The 18,754-nt window shown below is 36.3% G+C and overlaps 1 protein-coding gene across 7 annotated transcripts in view; it reads right to left on the minus strand.

The window, feature by feature from the left end:
* Positions 1-15,178: 15,178 nt before the first annotated feature.
* ptprk (protein tyrosine phosphatase receptor type K) overlaps positions 15,179-18,754 on the minus strand; it is a 126,703-nt gene continuing 123,127 nt past the window's right edge. For all 7 annotated transcript variants that reach the window (XM_080790763.1, XM_080790760.1, XM_080790758.1 and 4 more), the window contains one exon: positions 15,179-18,754. This exon is cut by the window's right edge and continues 647 nt beyond it. The gene's annotated coding sequence lies outside the window, so the exon portion shown is untranslated.

Raw genomic sequence — 18,754 nt, forward strand, 5'->3', positions numbered from 1 at the left:
AAAAATGATGAAAAACGGCGCGCTATAGTATGCCGTACGATATGGGCTATAGCCCATGGTCCAAAATGATGAGAAACGAGGCTAACTTTTTTTTTCAAAATTTCAAAAAACATGGGCTATAACCCATCGTTTTTGTCATTTCGTCATTTTGTTCAAATCCTCAAAAATGATGAAAAACGGCGCGCTATAGTATGCCGTACGATATGGGCTATAGCCCATGGTCCAAAATGATGAGAAACGAGGCTAACTTTTTTTTTCAAAATTTCAAAAAACATGGGCCATAACCCATCGTTTTTGTCATTTCGTCATTTTTTTCAAATCCTCAAAAATGATGAAAAACGGCGCGCTATAGTATGCCGTACGATATGGGCTATAGCCCATGGTCCAAAATGATGAGAAACGAGGCTAACTTTTTTTTTCAAAATTTCAAAAAACATGGGCCATAACCCATCGTTTTTGTCATTTCGTCATTTTTTTCAAATCCTCAAAAATGATGAAAAACGGCGCGCTATAGTATGCCGTACGATATGGGCTATAGCCCATGGTCCAAAATGATGAGAAACGAGGCTAACTTTTTTTTTCAAAATTAAAAAAAACATGGGCTATAACCCATCGTTTTTGTCATTTCGTCATTTTTTTCAAATCCTCAAAAATGATGAAAAACGGCGCGCTATAGTATGCCGTACGATATGGGCTATAGCCCATGGTCCAAAATGATGAGAAACGAGGCTAACTTTTTTTTTCAAATTTTCAAAAAACATGGGCTATAACCCATCGTTTAAAAAAAAAAATTGATGAAAAACGGCGTGCTATAGTATGCCGTACGATATGGGATATTTAAGTATGTAGGACCAGTAGCATGCCAAAGTTTGTGCTATTGCCATAGAGAATGCATTGGGCGTTTAAGTTAAATAACTCAGAAACTACAAAACATTTCAAAGTAAAAACTTCCAGCATGTGTCTCCACAGTAAGCTGAATAATAAAAAGTGTGAATGGAGTTTCTAGGTGAATGTGATTTTTGAGTGCCTATAAAGCTGCCATTGAGCCCCATGTTAAATGTCTCAAATTTGAAAGCACTATATTTCTAAAACTATGACACATTTCAAAGATTCCTTTTCAGGCAAACATGTCCACCATAAGATGAATTGCGGAGTGTTCGCCCAATCCTAGGGCTCCTTACATTGTCTCCTCCAATGAAATGGTCGCAGTCCCGGACCACTTCCTTGTTTACAACTGGATGAAATACTCTGGCCTGTTTTAGATTTGTAGTGATTCTTCAACTTCATTTTCTTCATTTTCACAGTTTTATTAATATAATTGATAATTCTAGATCACTGCTAGATCCGTAACAATCTTCTCTTATGGGGTTCGGATTAGGGTTAGGGTTAGGTTCAGGTTCCACGGGCTAATAAAGTGTAAATTTGGGGGTCCTTGACAAGAAAAGGTTTGGGAACCACTGTTGTAGAGGGACTATAGAATAGATAGATGTTGATAGTATTAAGTTAGTTACTTTGACAGTGTACAAATGGAACCGTTTTTCAGCAGTTCAAATGAGGTACAGAAAACCGTATCACTCACAGGCTGATCTGGGGGAAAACTGTATGAGTTTTTTTGTTTAAGAACTAACAATCAATTGAAAAATATATTCTGGATGTGACACTTACAAGCTGAAATAGTGCAGTTGGTAGAGCATTAGACTAAAGATCTGAAGGTCCCTTGTTCAATCCCGGCTTTCGGCAGTTGAAATTAGGTACAGAAAATCCTATGACTCTTAGGCTGATCTCACTGGGTGAAAAACTTTATGCGTTTTTTTGTTTAAGAAGTAACAAGTAACAGTCAATGTAAAAATAAATGCTGGATTTGACACTTGCAAGCCGAAATAGCTCAGTTGGGAGAGCGTTAGACTGAAGATCTAAAGGTCCCTGGTTCAATCCCGGGTTTCGGCAGTTGAAATGAGGTACAGACAACCCTATGACTCTCAGGCTCATCTCACTGGGGGAAATACTGTATGACTTTATTTGTTCAGGAAATAACAATCAATTGAAAAATACATTCTGGATGTGGCACTTACAAGCTGAAATAGCTCAGTTTGTAGAGCGTTAGGCTGAAGATTTAAAGGTCGGTCCCTGGTTCAATCCTGGATTTAGGCAGTTCAAATGAGGTGCAGAAAACCCTTTGACTCTTTGGCTGATCTCAAGGAGTGAAAAACTTTATGAGTTTACAGAAGAACAAAAGAAACAAAAAAGAAGTGTGAATTGTCTGGAGCCAGTGGCTCAGTGTGTTAGAATGCTGCCACATGATCGGGAGATGGTGGGTTCAAACCCCACTCAGGTTCAAACAAAAAAATAAAGGGGCCAATCCCACCCCATTCTTTACTGACACTTTGCATTCCACACTAACATCAACTAGCACAGAAAAGCTGTGTTGTAGTAACCAGCAGTTAGCTCAGTGTGATGAGTGTCTGTGTTTGTGATCCACAGGTCCAGGGTTCGAATCCCACATTAGTCATGTGGCTCTGTGACACTTTGCTTTGCACACTGACTTTCTTGAATAAAAAATAAAAACTCAAAAGCACCAGGAGACATCTGCTGAATGCCCCAAGGTGCCTTGGCTCAATGGTGTGGAGCGCTTGACCCAGTTGCCAGCTTCAGACAGTTGGCCGGTTCAAGTCCCATGTCATGACATCAAGGTGCTGGGAAGGACCATCGGGAGACGGTGCTCTCTCCCCCTGTTTCCTGAAAAGTAACGGTTGGGGGTTATGCCGTACGATATAGGCTATAGCCCACGGTCCAAAATGATGAGAAACGAGGATAATTTTTTTTTTCAAAATTTCAAAAAACATGGGCTATAACCCATCGTTTTTTTTTTTTCATTTATTCCGCAATTTCCGCAAATTGCGGAAATTGCGGAAATGGAAATTGCGGAAATTGCAAAATTGCGGAAATTGCGGAAATGGTAATTGCGGAAATTGCGAAATTGCGGAAATGGAAATTGCGGAAATTGCGGAAATGGAAATTGCGGAAATTGCGGAAATGGAAATTGCGGAAATTGCGGAAATTCTAATTGCGGAAATTGCGGAATTGCGGAAATTGCGGGAATTGCGAAATTGCGAAATTGCGAAATTGCGGAAATGGAAATTGCGGAAATTGCGGAAATTGAAATTGTGGAAATTGCGGAAATGGAAATTGTGGAAATGGAAATTGCAGAAATTGCGGAATAAATGAAAAAAAACGATGGGTTATAGCCCATGTTTTCTGAAATTTTGAAAAAAAAAGTTATCCTCGTTTCTCATCATTTTGGACCGTGGGCTATAGCCTATATCGTACGGCATAACCCCCAACCGTTACTTTTCAGGAAACAGGGGGAGAGAGCACCGTCTCCCGATGGTCCTTCCCAGCACCTTGATGTCATGACATGGGACTTGAACCGGCCAACTGTCTGAAGCTGGCAACTGGGTCAAGCGCTCCACACCATTGAGCCAAGGCACCTTGGGGCATTCAGCAGATGTCTCCTGGTGCTTTTGAGTTTTTATTTTTTATTCAAGAAAGTCAGTGTGCAAAGCAAAGTGTCACAGAGCCACATGACTAATGTGGGATTCGAACCCTGGACCTGTGGATCACAAACACAGACACTCATCACACTGAGCTAACTGCTGGTTACTACAACACAGCTTTTCTGTGCTAGTTGATGTTAGTGTGGAATGCAAAGTGTCAGTAAAGAATGGGGTGGGATTGGCCCCTTTATTTTTTTGTTTGAACCTGAGTGGGGTTTGAACCCACCATCTCCCGATCATGTGGCAGCATTCTAACACACTGAGCCACTGGCTCCAGACAATTCACACTTCTTTTTTGTTTCTTTTGTTCTTCTGTAAACTCATAAAGTTTTTCACTCCTTGAGATCAGCCAAAGAGTCGAAGGGTTTTCTGCACCTCATTTGAACTGCCTAAATCCAGGATTGAACCAGGGACCGACCTTTAAATCTTCAGCCTAACGCTCTACAAACTGAGCTATTTCAGCTTGTAAGTGCCACATCCAGAATGTCTTTTTCAATTGATTGTTATTTCCTGAACAAATAAAGTCATACAGTATTTCCCCCAGTGAGATGAGCCTGAGAGTCATAGGGTTGTCTGTACCTCATTTCATTTCAACTGCCGAAAACCGGGATTGAACCAGGGACCTTTAGATCTTCAGTCTAACGCTCTCCCAACTGAGCTATTTCGGCTTGCAAGTGTCAAATCCAGCATTTATTTTTACATTGACTGTTACTTGTTACTTCTTAAACAAAAAAACGCATAAAGTTTTTCACCCAGTGAGATCAGCCTAAGAGTCATAGGATTTTCTGTACCTAATTTCAACTGCCGAAAGCCGGGATTGAACAAGGGACCTTCAGATCTTTAGTCTAATGCTCTACCAACTGCACTATTTCAGCTTGTAAGTGTCACATCCAGAATATATTTTTCAATTGATTGTTAGTTCTTAAACAAAAAAACTCATACAGTTTTCCCCCAGATCAGCCTGTGAGTGATACGGTTTTCTGTACCTCATTTGAACTGCTGAAAACCGGTTCCATTTGTACACTGTCAAAGTAACTAACTTAATACTATCAACATCTATCTATTCTATAGTCCCTCTACAACAGTGGTTCCCAAACCTTTTCTTGTCAAGGACCCCCAAATTTACACTTTATTAGCCCGTGGAACCTGAACCTAACCCTAACCCTAATCCGAACCCCATAAGAGAAGATTGTTACGGATCTAGCAGTGATCTAGAATTATCAATTATATTAATAAAACTGTGAAAATGAAGAAAATGAAGTTGAAGAATCACTACAAATCTAAAACAGGCCAGAGTATTTCATCCAGTTGTAAACAAGGAAGTGGTCCGGGACTGCGACCATTTCATTGGAGGAGACAATGTAAGGAGCCCTAGGATTGGGCGAACTCTCCGCAATTCATCTTATGGTGGACATGTTTGCCTGAAAAGGAATCTTTGAAATGTGTCATAGTTTTAGAAATATAGTGCTTTCAAATTTGAGACATTTAACATGGGGCTCAATGGCAGCTTTATAGGCACTCAAAAATCACATTCACCTAGAAACTCCATTCACACTTTTTATTATTCAGCTTACTGTGGAGACACATGCTGGAAGTTTTTACTTTGAAATGTTTTGTAGTTTCTGAGTTATTTAACTTAAACGCCCAATGCATTCTCTATGGCAATAGCACAAACTTTGGCATGCTACTGGTCCTACATACTTAAATATCCCATATCGTACGGCATACTATAGCACGCCGTTTTTCATCAATTTTTTTTTTAAACGATGGGTTATAGCCCATGTTTTTGAAAATTTGAAAAAAAAAGTTAGCCTCGTTTCTCATCATTTTGGACCATGGGCTATAGCCCATATCGTACGGCATACTATAGCGCGCCGTTTTTCATCATTTTTGAGGATTTGAAAAAAATGACGAAATGACAAAAACGATGGGTTATAGCCCATGTTTTTTTTAATTTTGAAAAAAAAAGTTAGCCTCGTTTCTCATCATTTTGGACCATGGGCTATAGCCCATATCGTACGGCATACTATAGCGCGCCGTTTTTCATCATTTTTGAGGATTTGAAAAAAATGACGAAATGACAAAAACGATGGGTTATGGCCCATGTTTTTTGAAATTTTGAAAAAAAAAGTTAGCCTCGTTTCTCATCATTTTGGACCATGGGCTATAGCCCATATCGTACGGCATACTATAGCGCGCCGTTTTTCATCATTTTTGAGGATTTGAAAAAAATGACGAAATGACAAAAACGATGGGTTATGGCCCATGTTTTTTGAAATTTTGAAAAAAAAAGTTAGCCTCGTTTCTCATCATTTTGGACCATGGGCTATAGCCCATATCGTACGGCATACTATAGCGCGCCGTTTTTCATCATTTTTGAGGATTTGAACAAAATGACAAAATGACAAAAACGATGGGTTATAGCCCATGTTTTTTGTAATTTTGAAAAAAAAAGTTAGCCTCGTTTCTCATCATTTTGGACCATGGGCTATAGCCCATATCGTACGGCATACTATAGCGCGCCGTTTTTCATCATTTTTGAGGATTTGAAAAAAATGACAAAATGAAAAAAACGATGGGTTATAGCCCATGTTTTTTTTAATTTTGAAAAAAAAAGTTAGCCTCGTTTCTAATCATTTTGGACCATGGGCTATAGCCCATATCGTACGGCATACTATAGCGCGCCGTTTTTCATTATTTTTGAGGATTTTAAAAAAATGACGAAATGACAAAAACGATGGGTTATAGCCCATGTTTTTTGAAATTTTGAAAAAAAAAGTTAGCCTCGTTTCTCATCATTTTGGACCATGGGCTATAGCCCATATCGTACGGCATACTATAGCGCGCCGTTTTTCATCATTTTTGAGGATTTGAAAAAAATGACGAAATGACAAAAACGATGGGTTATAGCCCATGTTTTTTGAAATTTTGAAAAAAAAAGTTAGCCTCGTTTCTCATCATTTTGGACCATGGGCTATAGCCCATATCGTACGGCATACTATAGCGCGCCGTTTTTCATCATTTTTGAGGATTTGAAAAAAATGAAAAAATGAAAAAAAAGAATCCGCAATTTCCGCAATTCCGCAATTTGACAAAAACGATGGGTTATAGCCCATGTTTTTTGAAATTTTGAAAAAAAAAGTTAGCCTCGTTTCTCATCATTTTGGACCATGGGCTATAGCCCATATCGTACGGCATACTATAGCGCGCAGTTTTTCATCATTTTTGAGGATTTAAAAAAAATGACGAAATGACAAAAACGATGGGTTATAGCCCATGTTTTTTGAAATTTTGAATTTTCTTCAAATCCTCAAAAATGATGAAAAACGGCGTGCTATAGTATGCCGTACGGTAGGGGCTATAGCCCATGTTCAAAAATGATGAAAAATGAGGATAACATTTTTTTCAAAAATTCAAAAAACGATGGGCTATAACCCATGTTTTTTGAAATTTTGAATTTTCTTCAAATCCTCAAAAATGATGAAAAACGGCGTGCTATAGTATGCCGTACGGTAGGGGCTATAGCCCATGTTCAAAAATGATGAAAAATGAGGATAACATTTTTTTCAAAAATTCAAAAAACGATGGGCTATAACCCATGTTTTTTTTAATTTAGAATTTTCTTCAAATCCTCAAAAATGATGAAAAACGGCGTGCTATAGTATGCCGTACGGTAGGGGCTATAGCCCATGTTCAAAAATGATGAAAAATGAGGATAACATTTTTTTCAAAAATTCAAAAAACGATGGGCTATAACCCATGTTTTTAGAAATTTTGAATTTTCTTCAAATCCTCAAAAATGATGAAAAACTGCGTGCTATAGTATGCCGTACGGTAGGAGCTATAGCCCATGTTCAAAAATGATGAAAAATGAGGATAACATTTTTTTCAAAAATTCAAAAAACGATGTGCTATAACCCATGTTTTTTGAAATTTTGAATTTTCTTCAAATCCTCAAAAATGATGAAAAACAGCGTGCTATAGTATGCCGTACGGTAGGGGCTATAGCCCATGTTCAAAAATGATGAAAAATGAGGATAACATTTTTTTCAAAAATTCAAAAAACGATGGGCTATAACCCATGTTTTTTGAAATTTTGAATTTTCTTCAAATCCTCAAAAATGATGAAAAACGGCGTGCTATAGTATGCCATACGGTAGGAGCTATAGCCCATGTTCAAAAATGATGAAAAATGAGGATAACATTTTTTTCAAAAATTCAAAAAACGATGTGCTATAACCCATGTTTTTTGAAATTTTGAATTTTCTTCAAATCCTCAAAAATGATGAAAAACAGCGTGCTATAGTATGCCGTACGGTAGGGGCTATAGCCCATGTTCAAAAATGATGAAAAATGAGGATAACATTTTTTCAAAAATTCAAAAAACGATGGGCTATAACCCATGTTTTTTTTAATTTTGAATTTTCTTCAAATCCTCAAAAATGATGAAAAACGGCGTGCTATAGTATGCCGTACGGTAGGGGCTATAGCCCATGTTCAAAAATGATGAAAAATGAGGATAACATTTTTTTCAAAAATTCAAAAAACGATGGGCTATAACCCATGTTTTTTGAAATTTTGAATTTTCTTCAAATCCTCAAAAATGATGAAAAACGGCGTGCTATAGTATGCCGTACGGTAGGGGCTATAGCCCATGTTCAAAAATGATGAAAAATGAGGATAACATTTTTTTCAAAAATTCAAAAAACCATGGGCTATAACCCATGTTTTTTGAAATTTAGAATTTTCTTCAAATCCTCAAAAATGATGAAAAACGGCGTGCTATAGTATGCCGTACGGTAGGGGCTATAGCCCATGTTCAAAAATGATGAAAAATGAGGATAACATTTTTTTTAAAAATTCAAAAAACGATGGGCTATAACCCATGTTTTTTGAAATTTTGAATTTTCTTCAAATCCTCAAAAATGATGAAAAACGGCGTGCTATAGTATGCCGTACGGTAGGAGCTATAGCCCATGTTCAAAAATGATGAAAAATGAGGATAACATTTTTTTCAAAAATTCAAAAAACGATGTGCTATAACCCATGTTTTTTGAAATTTTGAATTTTCTTCAAATCCTCAAAAATGATGAAAAACAGCGTGCTATAGTATGCCGTACGGTAGGGGCTATAGCCCATGTTCAAAAATGAGGAAAAATGAGGATAACATTTTTTCAAAAATTCAAAAAACGATGGGCTATAACCCATACGGTAACCCATACGTACGGTAGGAGCTATAGCCCATGTTCAAAAATGATGAAAAATGAGGATAACATTTTTTTCAAAAATTCAAAAAACGCTGGGCTATAACCGATGTTTTTTGAAATTTTGAATTTTCTTCAAATCCTCAAAAATGATGAAAAACGGCGTGCTATAGTATGCCGTACGGTAGGGGCTATAGCCCATGTTCAAAAATGATGAAAAATGAGGATAACATTTTTTTCAAAAATTCAAAAAACAATGAGCTATAACCCATGTTTTTTGAAATTTTGAATTTTCTTCAAATCCTCAAAAATGATGAAAAACGGCGTGCTATAGTATGCCGTACGGTAGGGGCTATAGCCCATGTTCAAAAATGATGAAAAATGAGGATAACATTTTTTTCAAAAATTCAAAAAACGATGGGCTATAACCCATGTTTTTAGAAATTTTGAATTTTCTTCAAATCCTCAAAAATGATGAAAAACGGCGTGCTATAGTATGCCGTACGGTAGGAGCTATAGCCCATGTTCAAAAATGATGAAAAATGAGGATAACATTTTTTTCAAAAATTCAAAAAACGATGTGCTATAACCCATGTTTTTTGAAATTTTGAATTTTCTTCAAATCCTCAAAAATGATGAAAAACAGCGTGCTATAGTATGCCGTACGGTAGGGGCTATAGCCCATGTTCAAAAATGATGAAAAATGAGGATAACATTTTTTTCAAAAATTCAAAAAACGATGGGCTATAACCCATGTTTTTTGAAATTTTGAATTTTCTTCAAATCCTCAAAAATGATGAAAAACGGCGTGCTATAGTATGCCGTACGGTAGGAGCTATAGCCCATGTTCAAAAATGATGAAAAATGAGGATAACATTTTTTTCAAAAATTCAAAAAACGATGTGCTATAACCCATGTTTTTTGAAATTTTGAATTTTCTTCAAATCCTCAAAAATGATGAAAAACAGCGTGCTATAGTATGCCGTACGGTAGGGGCTATAGCCCATGTTCAAAAATGATGAAAAATGAGGATAACATTTTTTCAAAAATTCAAAAAACGATGGGCTATAACCCATGTTTTTTTTAATTTTGAATTTTCTTCAAATCCTCAAAAATGATGAAAAACAGCGTGCTATAGTATGCCGTACGGTAGGGGCTATAGCCCATGTTCAAAAATGATGAAAAATGAGGATAACATTTTTTCAAAAATTCAAAAAACGATGGGCTATAACCCATGTTTTTTTTAATTTTTAATTTTCTTCAAATCCTCAAAAATGATGAAAAACGGCGTGCTATAGTATGCCGTACGGTAGGGGCTATAGCCCATGTTCAAAAATGATGAAAAATGAGGATAACATTTTTTTCAAAAATTCAAAAAACGATGGGCTATAACCCATGTTTTTTGAAATTTAGAATTTTCTTCAAATCCTCAAAAATGATGAAAAACGGCGTGCTATAGTATGCCGTACGGTAGGGGCTATAGCCCATGTTCAAAAATGATGAAAAATGAGGATAACATTCTTTTCAAAAATTCAAAAAACGATGGGCTATAACCCATGTTTTTTGAAATTTAGAATTTTCTTCAAATCCTCAAAAATGATGAAAAACGGCGTGCTATAGTATGCCGTACGGTAGGGGCTATAGCCCATGTTCAAAAATGATGAAAAATGAGGATAACATTTTTTTCAAAAATTCAAAAAACGATGGGCTATAACCCATGTTTTTTGAAATTTTGAATTTTCTTCAAATCCTCAAAAATGATGAAAAACGGCGTGCTATAGTATGCCGTACGGTAGGAGCTATAGCCCATGTTCAAAAATGATGAAAAATGAGGATAACATTTTTTTCAAAAATTCAAAAAACGATGTGCTATAACCCATGTTTTTTGAAATTTTGAATTTTCTTCAAATCCTCAAAAATGATGAAAAACAGCGTGCTATAGTATGCCGTACGGTAGGGGCTATAGCCCATGTTCAAAAATGAGGAAAAATGAGGATAACATTTTTTCAAAAATTCAAAAAACGATGGGCTATAACCCATGTTTTTTGAAATTTTGAATTTTCTTCAAATCCTCAAAAATTATGAAAAACGGCGTGCTATAGTATGCCGTACGGTAGGGGCTATAGCCCATGTTCAAAAATGATGAAAAATGAGGATAACATTTTTTTCAAAAATTCAAAAAACGATGGGCTATAACCCATGTTTTTTGAAATTTAGAATTTTCTTCAAATCCTCAAAAATGATGAAAAACGGCGTGCTATAGTATGCCGTACGGTAGGGGCTATAGCCCATGTTCAAAAATGATGAAAAATGAGGATAACATTTTTTTCAAAAATTCAAAAAACGATGGGCTATAACCCATGTTTTTTGAAATTTTGAATTTTCTTCAAATCCTCAAAAATGATGAAAAACGGCGTGCTATAGTATGCCGTACGGTAGGGGCTATAGCCCATGTTCAAAAATGATGAAAAATGAGGATAACATTTTTTTCAAAAATTCAAAAAACGATGGGCTATAACCCATGTTTTTTGAAATTTTGAATTTTCTTCAAATCCTCAAAAATGATGAAAAACAGCGTGCTATAGTATGCCGTACGGTAGGGGCTATAGCCCATGTTCAAAAATGATGAAAAATGAGGATAACATTTTTTCAAAAATTCAAAAAACGATGGGCTATAACCCATGTTTTTTTTTATTTTGAATTTTCTTCAAATCCTCAAAAATGATGAAAAACAGCGTGCTATAGTATGCCGTACGGTAGGGGCTATAGCCCATGTTCAAAAATGATGAAAAATGAGGATAACATTTTTTCAAAAATTCAAAAAACGATGGGCTATAACCCATGTTTTTTTTAATTTTTAATTTTCTTCAAATCCTCAAAAATGATGAAAAACGGCGTGCTATAGTATGCCGTACGGTAGGGGCTATAGCCCATGTTCAAAAATGATGAAAAATGAGGATAACATTTTTTTCAAAAATTCAAAAAACGATGGGCTATAACCCATGTTTTTTGAAATTTAGAATTTTCTTCAAATCCTCAAAAATGATGAAAAACGGCGTGCTATAGTATGCCGTACGGTAGGGGCTATAGCCCATGTTCAAAAATGATGAAAAATGAGGATAACATTCTTTTCAAAAATTCAAAAAACGATGGGCTATAACCCATGTTTTTTGAAATTTAGAATTTTCTTCAAATCCTCAAAAATGATGAAAAACGGCGTGCTATAGTATGCCGTACGGTAGGGGCTATAGCCCATGTTCAAAAATGATGAAAAATGAGGATAACATTTTTTTCAAAAATTCAAAAAACGATGGGCTATAACCCATGTTTTTTGAAATTTTGAATTTTCTTCAAATCCTCAAAAATGATGAAAAACGGCGTGCTATAGTATGCCGTACGGTAGGAGCTATAGCCCATGTTCAAAAATGATGAAAAATGAGGATAACATTTTTTTCAAAAATTCAAAAAACGATGTGCTATAACCCATGTTTTTTGAAATTTTGAATTTTCTTCAAATCCTCAAAAATGATGAAAAACAGCGTGCTATAGTATGCCGTACGGTAGGGGCTATAGCCCATGTTCAAAAATGAGGAAAAATGAGGATAACATTTTTTCAAAAATTCAAAAAACGATGGGCTATAACCCATGTTTTTTGAAATTTTGAATTTTCTTCAAATCCTCAAAAATTATGAAAAACGGCGTGCTATAGTATGCCGTACGGTAGGGGCTATAGCCCATGTTCAAAAATGATGAAAAATGAGGATAACATTTTTTTCAAAAATTCAAAAAACGATGGGCTATAACCCATGTTTTTTGAAATTTAGAATTTTCTTCAAATCCTCAAAAATGATGAAAAACGGCGTGCTATAGTATGCCGTACGGTAGGGGCTATAGCCCATGTTCAAAAATGATGAAAAATGAGGATAACATTTTTTTCAAAAATTCAAAAAACGATGGGCTATAACCCATGTTTTTTGAAATTTTGAATTTTCTTCAAATCCTCAAAAATGATGAAAAACGGCGTGCTATAGTATGCCGTACGGTAGGGGCTATAGCCCATGTTCAAAAATGATGAAAAATGAGGATAACATTTTTTTCAAAAATTCAAAAAACGATGGGCTATAACCCATGTTTTTTGAAATTTTGAATTTTCTTCAAATCCTCAAAAATGATGAAAAACAGCGTGCTATAGTATGCCGTACGGTAGGGGCTATAGCCCATGTTCAAAAATGAGGAAAAATGAGGATAACATTTTTTCAAAAATTCAAAAAACGATGGGCTATAACCCATGTTTTTTGAAATTTTGAATTTTCTTCAAATCCTCAAAAATTATGAAAAACGGCGTGCTATAGTATGCCGTACGGTAGGGGCTATAGCCCATGTTCAAAAATGATGAAAAATGAGGATAACATTTTTTTCAAAAATTCAAAAAACGATGGGCTATAACCCATGTTTTTTGAAATTTTGAATTTTTTTCAAATCCTCAAAAATGATGAAAAACGGCGTGCTATAGTATGCCGTACGGTAGGGGCTATAGCCCATGTTCAAAAATGATGAAAAATGAGGATAACATTTTTTTCAAAAATTCAAAAAACAATGGGCTATAACCCATGTTTTTTGAAATTTTGAATTTTCTTCAAATCCTCAAAAATGATGAAAAACGGCGTGCTATAGTATGCCGTACGGTAGGGGCTATAGCCCATGTTCAAAAATGATGAAAAATGAGGATAACATTTTTTCAAAAATTCAAAAAACGATGGGCTATATCCCATGTTTTTTGAAATTTTGAATTTTCTTCAAATCCTCAAAATTGATGAAAAACGGCGTGCTATAGTATGCCGTACGGTAGGGGCTATAGCCCATGTTCAAAAATGATGAAAAATGAGGATAACATTTTTTTCAAAAATTCAAAAAACGATGGGCTATAACCCATGTTTTTTGAAATTTTGAATTTTCTTCAAATCCTCAAAAATGATGAAAAACGGCGTGCTATAGTATGGCATGAATTGAACAAAGGGCATTGTTCAATTCATCAAAACATTTAGAGACAAACAAATAGACACTTATATGTAGTTAAAGCAACAGAGTTAAGCAACAGAAACAAACAACAATGGATTCTACAGTGTAAAGACACCAATTTAATTATAAATGTCAATAAAGTTGAATATCTAATAATATCAATTTAAAATGTATTATCCAATACAAATTTCCTTACCATTTTTAACGTTTTAGTTTTGTATTGCTATTTTTATTTGCTAATTGTAGATTGACCTACTTTTTGTTTCTGGCATTCCGCTGCTTGTTATTTTTTATTTTATTTTCATGTGAAGTACTTTGAGTTGCATTTTATGTATGACATGTGCTATATAAATAAAGTTTAATATGTGAAGTACTTTAGTTGTCAAGGATGCAGACAGAGTTGAACCCAGGAGCAAAGTCACAACAAACTAGAGTATAATAATAAAGTATTTAATAAAGAATTACGAGATATCTTACACAGGGGAATGCAGGTAGGAATCAGGCATGAATCAGAATGACATCAAAGTCAACACATGAACAGGCAGGACATCTGTGACACAGGTTATGAACTGACAATGAGTGTTTGTACTGAGTCCAGTTTTATAGTGAGCAGGTTGATTGGAGAAGTGTTCACTGCTGGGCTGATTAGGTAGTTGACAGGTGTGTAAATGGAACTGGGTGTGCTGGAATGGGATATGGGAGGCCAGTGTGGAGACTGAGGGAGAGACAGAATATGACAGAGTTGCATTTTATGTAAATAAAGTTTACACCACTGACTGTCCCTCCATATAAAATAAAGGCGAAAGTCACAAAAGAAAATTGATCAGTTACAATTCCAGACTATGAAGAATCATTTAATAAAGGAATACTTCCAGATTCAGTTAAAGATTAGCTACAATAATTGTGATATTAAAAGTTAAATGCTCGTCATATGACATAACAGAGAGGAATGGGCCGGGCCCTACGATCCGGGCACCGGCCAATCGGTGGCCCGGAAGTTGCAACATTGTTGAAACACTTGGAACAAAAAAAGGACGAAGATGGAACTCGACCAAGCGCGCTCCCGGGTTTCGGCAGTTGAAATGAGGTACAGACAACCCTATGACTCTCAGGCTCATCTCACTGGGGGAAATACTGTATGACTTTATTTGTTCAGGAAATAACAATCAATTGAAAAATACATTCTGGATGTGGCACTTACAAGCTGAAATAGCTCAGTTTGTAGAGCGTTAGGCTGAAGATTTAAAGGTCGGTCCCTGGTTCAATCCTGGATTTAGGCAGTTCAAATTGTTGTCTGTACTAGTGAATATTTATATGTGTGTGAATGAACGTGAATGTACCGATATGTATGTGTGTACAGTATGTGCAAGTCGACTATTAAGGCCTAAACGGCTTCCCATAGAAAACACATTAACTGCTTTAATTAAAGAAGTTCTCTTTATTACAGCAAAGAAGCCAAACATTACAGACAAGAATAATTATGAACCATGAATAGCAACTTTATATTCACACTGACCTCTCATTCATGATACCAGCTTCATGTCACCATCTATGGGCCATTTGGTTCATGTTTCAGAATAATGGCAGGCAGGTTGTTTAATTGTAGTTTTTTAATTCCTGCCTCCATACATGACCTCAGTGCTATGACCACAGCATGCAGTCGGGCAGAAACCTTGTATTTCATAAACAAATGCCCTATTTTATACTTTGTTGTCGTATGACAGTGTCGCACAAAGGTTGCGAAATAACCAATCCACAAGATCACATGCTGAGAGCTTCTAGGTCTGCTATTTTTGCTATTTCTGAAGAATGTTTAAACAGTTTGCCAAAATTGTCACTTATGACATGCCCCAAATCTGAATGCCAGATTTAAAGTGGTTACTGTAAGTCTTATCTGTAGGTTTTATAAATATAAAAAATGAAAAGTATTAACAAAAGCTTTCGACTAAATAACTATATTTGCACCATTGGAACACAGGTTATTTTTTCCATTTGCTGAAAAGTAACAGTTTTGGACATACAAGGTGTCTGCCCGACAGCAACGATAAATTCCCTGCCAAGTATTCATCAGGCAGTTCTTTCTCGGTTCTTTGAGAGAAAAGTAAAACAGAATACTGACATAAGCCTGGAAGTTCCAAATGCACAGCAGAACACAACAAGGCTCATTCTGCCATGGAACCTTCTGGTGTTGAATACCAAAAGTTGCAAAACAGTTTTTTTTTAAAGTCACATACCGTATTATCCTTTTAAACAAATTAATATAGGTCTCTGAGGTCCCAAAAACATGTTACCACTTAGATTATGCACTCAAGTCTCTATACCACTCAGTTTCAGTCCTTTTTCTGGACACCGTTCTTTGTCTGTAACTTTAAATGCAAGTACTAGTTGCATCTACACATGATTATCATCCGTTCCATGTCACTTAAAATAACCCAACATTGGTAAGATGGGGAGGCAAATCTGAAAATCTGGCTTGTCGAATCACGCTTACTGATTTAGGCAGCCAACAATAAACTAACTGGGTTGTCTTAATTCACCTTTTGTTTGTTAATAGCCACATCAGAGACCCAAATGTATGTGCAACAAGCACTGACACATTTTTTTCTTTTTCTAATATGGGACCTTAAATGTACAATTACAGAACTGTGATACTGTTCCGTTGTGGTTAAACCTCTCTTCCCTTCCTCCTACAATACAGCCTTTTTAATGTAGTGGTGATGTTCTATTTACAGTAGAACTGCTGCTAGTGTCCTAGCTAACATAGAACCATTCTATTTACAATAAAATCATTCTTTTAAGAACTTTTCAGTCAAAAGCACAAACACCCCTGGTGTTCAACATCTCTGTACAGCCTTGCTAAAGAGCCGCGAAAAGTTCCGAACAACATTGAATCATGGCTCAAAAATGTATTCAATACATTTGATCATCCATGAGCGCGCATTCAACAAAGCCCTGCTTGCAGTCTAAAGATGCTGTCAACGACGACACTCAAACGATTAGGCACGAGAGATAAGATATACTCTGTTCTTCAAATTCCTGCTTATTTCACCCACTACGCCTGTTTGTAGCATTAGTGTGTATTGAATAAGGTGAGCGGGATATGAGGATGCATATTACAGCTCATCCCAGTTGAGACTTTAAACGGGGATGCGAGACATTACCCAGATTGCACGTAGGCACGTGAACTCGCCGGGCTTTTTACACAAAGAAACCACAGTTAACATCACAGAGATTCATAAAGTGAAAACAAGATACTACTACTGAATTCCATCTACATAGTCAAAAACTACACCTAATGCTTGAATATACAGCTCTGATGAGTGGCTCATAAAACCTTTACTTCCCAGGGCCAAAACTGAAGTAAACTCTTACCCTGGGACCTGGGCTTCTTAAAACTAGTAGTTTCATCCTCTAGGGACCCAAACTTGGTAAACTCAATCTCCCAACATTACCCATTAACTCTTTTTAACATGCATTTTGGGTCCCCCACCCTGAGCCAGAGTTTAAGAAACGCTGGTGCTAGAGTAAACACGGAATGGAGAATGATTGTTCTTTATAAGCAACGCAAGTAAACAAACAATAAATACAAACAATGTGCTTTATCCGTATAGACATATTTACACAAAGTCTTTGGCTTATGAATAAACATCAGCTACAAAATAATAGTACAAAATAAACATGAAAAAAAAGAAAGAAAGAAAGAACGTGCAGGCAGTGCACAAGGCCGTGTGAATGAGTGTTCAATTCTCTTTCAGGTGTGTCAGAAAAATATAGGACCTGTGAGTCACATGACCATGATGGAGTATACTGTACTCCACCTTCTCACATCCATCATTTGTTCCAATATGACAGTAGAGGAACATTCCCCAATTGACAGAACTGAAAGTGACTTGTACTCAGACTGGGTCTAAAAGATGATTCAGTTATCCACATGCTTGAGCAGGAGTAAAAAAAAAAAGAATGGTAATAATTATGTTGAGATTGGGGATTTTACAATTATGTCTTGGGAGTAAAATTCTCCTACAGAAGGCTTAAGAATCTCTTTCCCAGCAGATTGGTTGAGTGATGTTTCAAAAGCAATAGAGATGAGATGATACGAGTTTTGCCGCTAGAAATCAACTCATCGGCGTGTGACAAATGTTGTCACGTTTGTCATTGAGTGAAAATTCATTTAAATTGAATAATTATATGTAATTGATCTTAATGTTTAAACGTACAAAATGCTTAACAAGAATGAATGACTAAAGGGAAATTAATCTAAGATTTCTGGCTTCCACATCCATGATCGCCCAGACACAAACTGTCTGTTTTATATTCCTTCTAAGACATTGTAATAATACAAACTTATATATCAATAAGTTATGTCTATTTCCCTTATAATTTAATGTCTGACAATGACTAGTAACTCCCAAGAATTACTCCTCTCTTCCACCATTGTAATCAATGGAGTAACTTGGATTAATTAAATTATGATGTACGCAGAAACACAACAGTGATATTTTCGGACTCAATGAACATTGAAAAGACCAGAAATGTAAGATAAAGCTACTGCTGGAATATGGACTGCTGTGGCATAAAAACTGGCCCATTGATGAAGTCTCACAGTCACTATGGACGCAGTGTTTCAGGCTCTGTGTTTGCTGCAAACTATGTAACAACGTTCATCACCATGGTGACATGCCCAACAAAGAAATCAGCATCGAAACAAGAGTTACTTAGCAACTGCAATGGAGCCGGATCTGAGGGGCTAAAATGTCTGCCACTAAAATCTGTTATGCTGTGATTGTAGCTTGCTAATGTTGCAGGAGGGGAAAGGGAGCCATCTAAGGGGTATATTAAGTACTGCGGTTGTAACAGCATGAAGCGTTGAGGTCGTAGGACAGGGTTCACCAGTTAATTTTCCTCAAGGGCCATATTTTGACTAGGGTACCACGCTGGGGGCCGAGTCCACAACTCCACACGCGCACGGTCGAGGTC

Source organism: Protomyctophum bolini (assembly GCF_963924005.1).
Source record: "Protomyctophum bolini genome assembly, chromosome: 19".
Classification (NCBI taxonomy): domain Eukaryota; kingdom Metazoa; phylum Chordata; class Actinopteri; order Myctophiformes; family Myctophidae; genus Protomyctophum; species Protomyctophum bolini.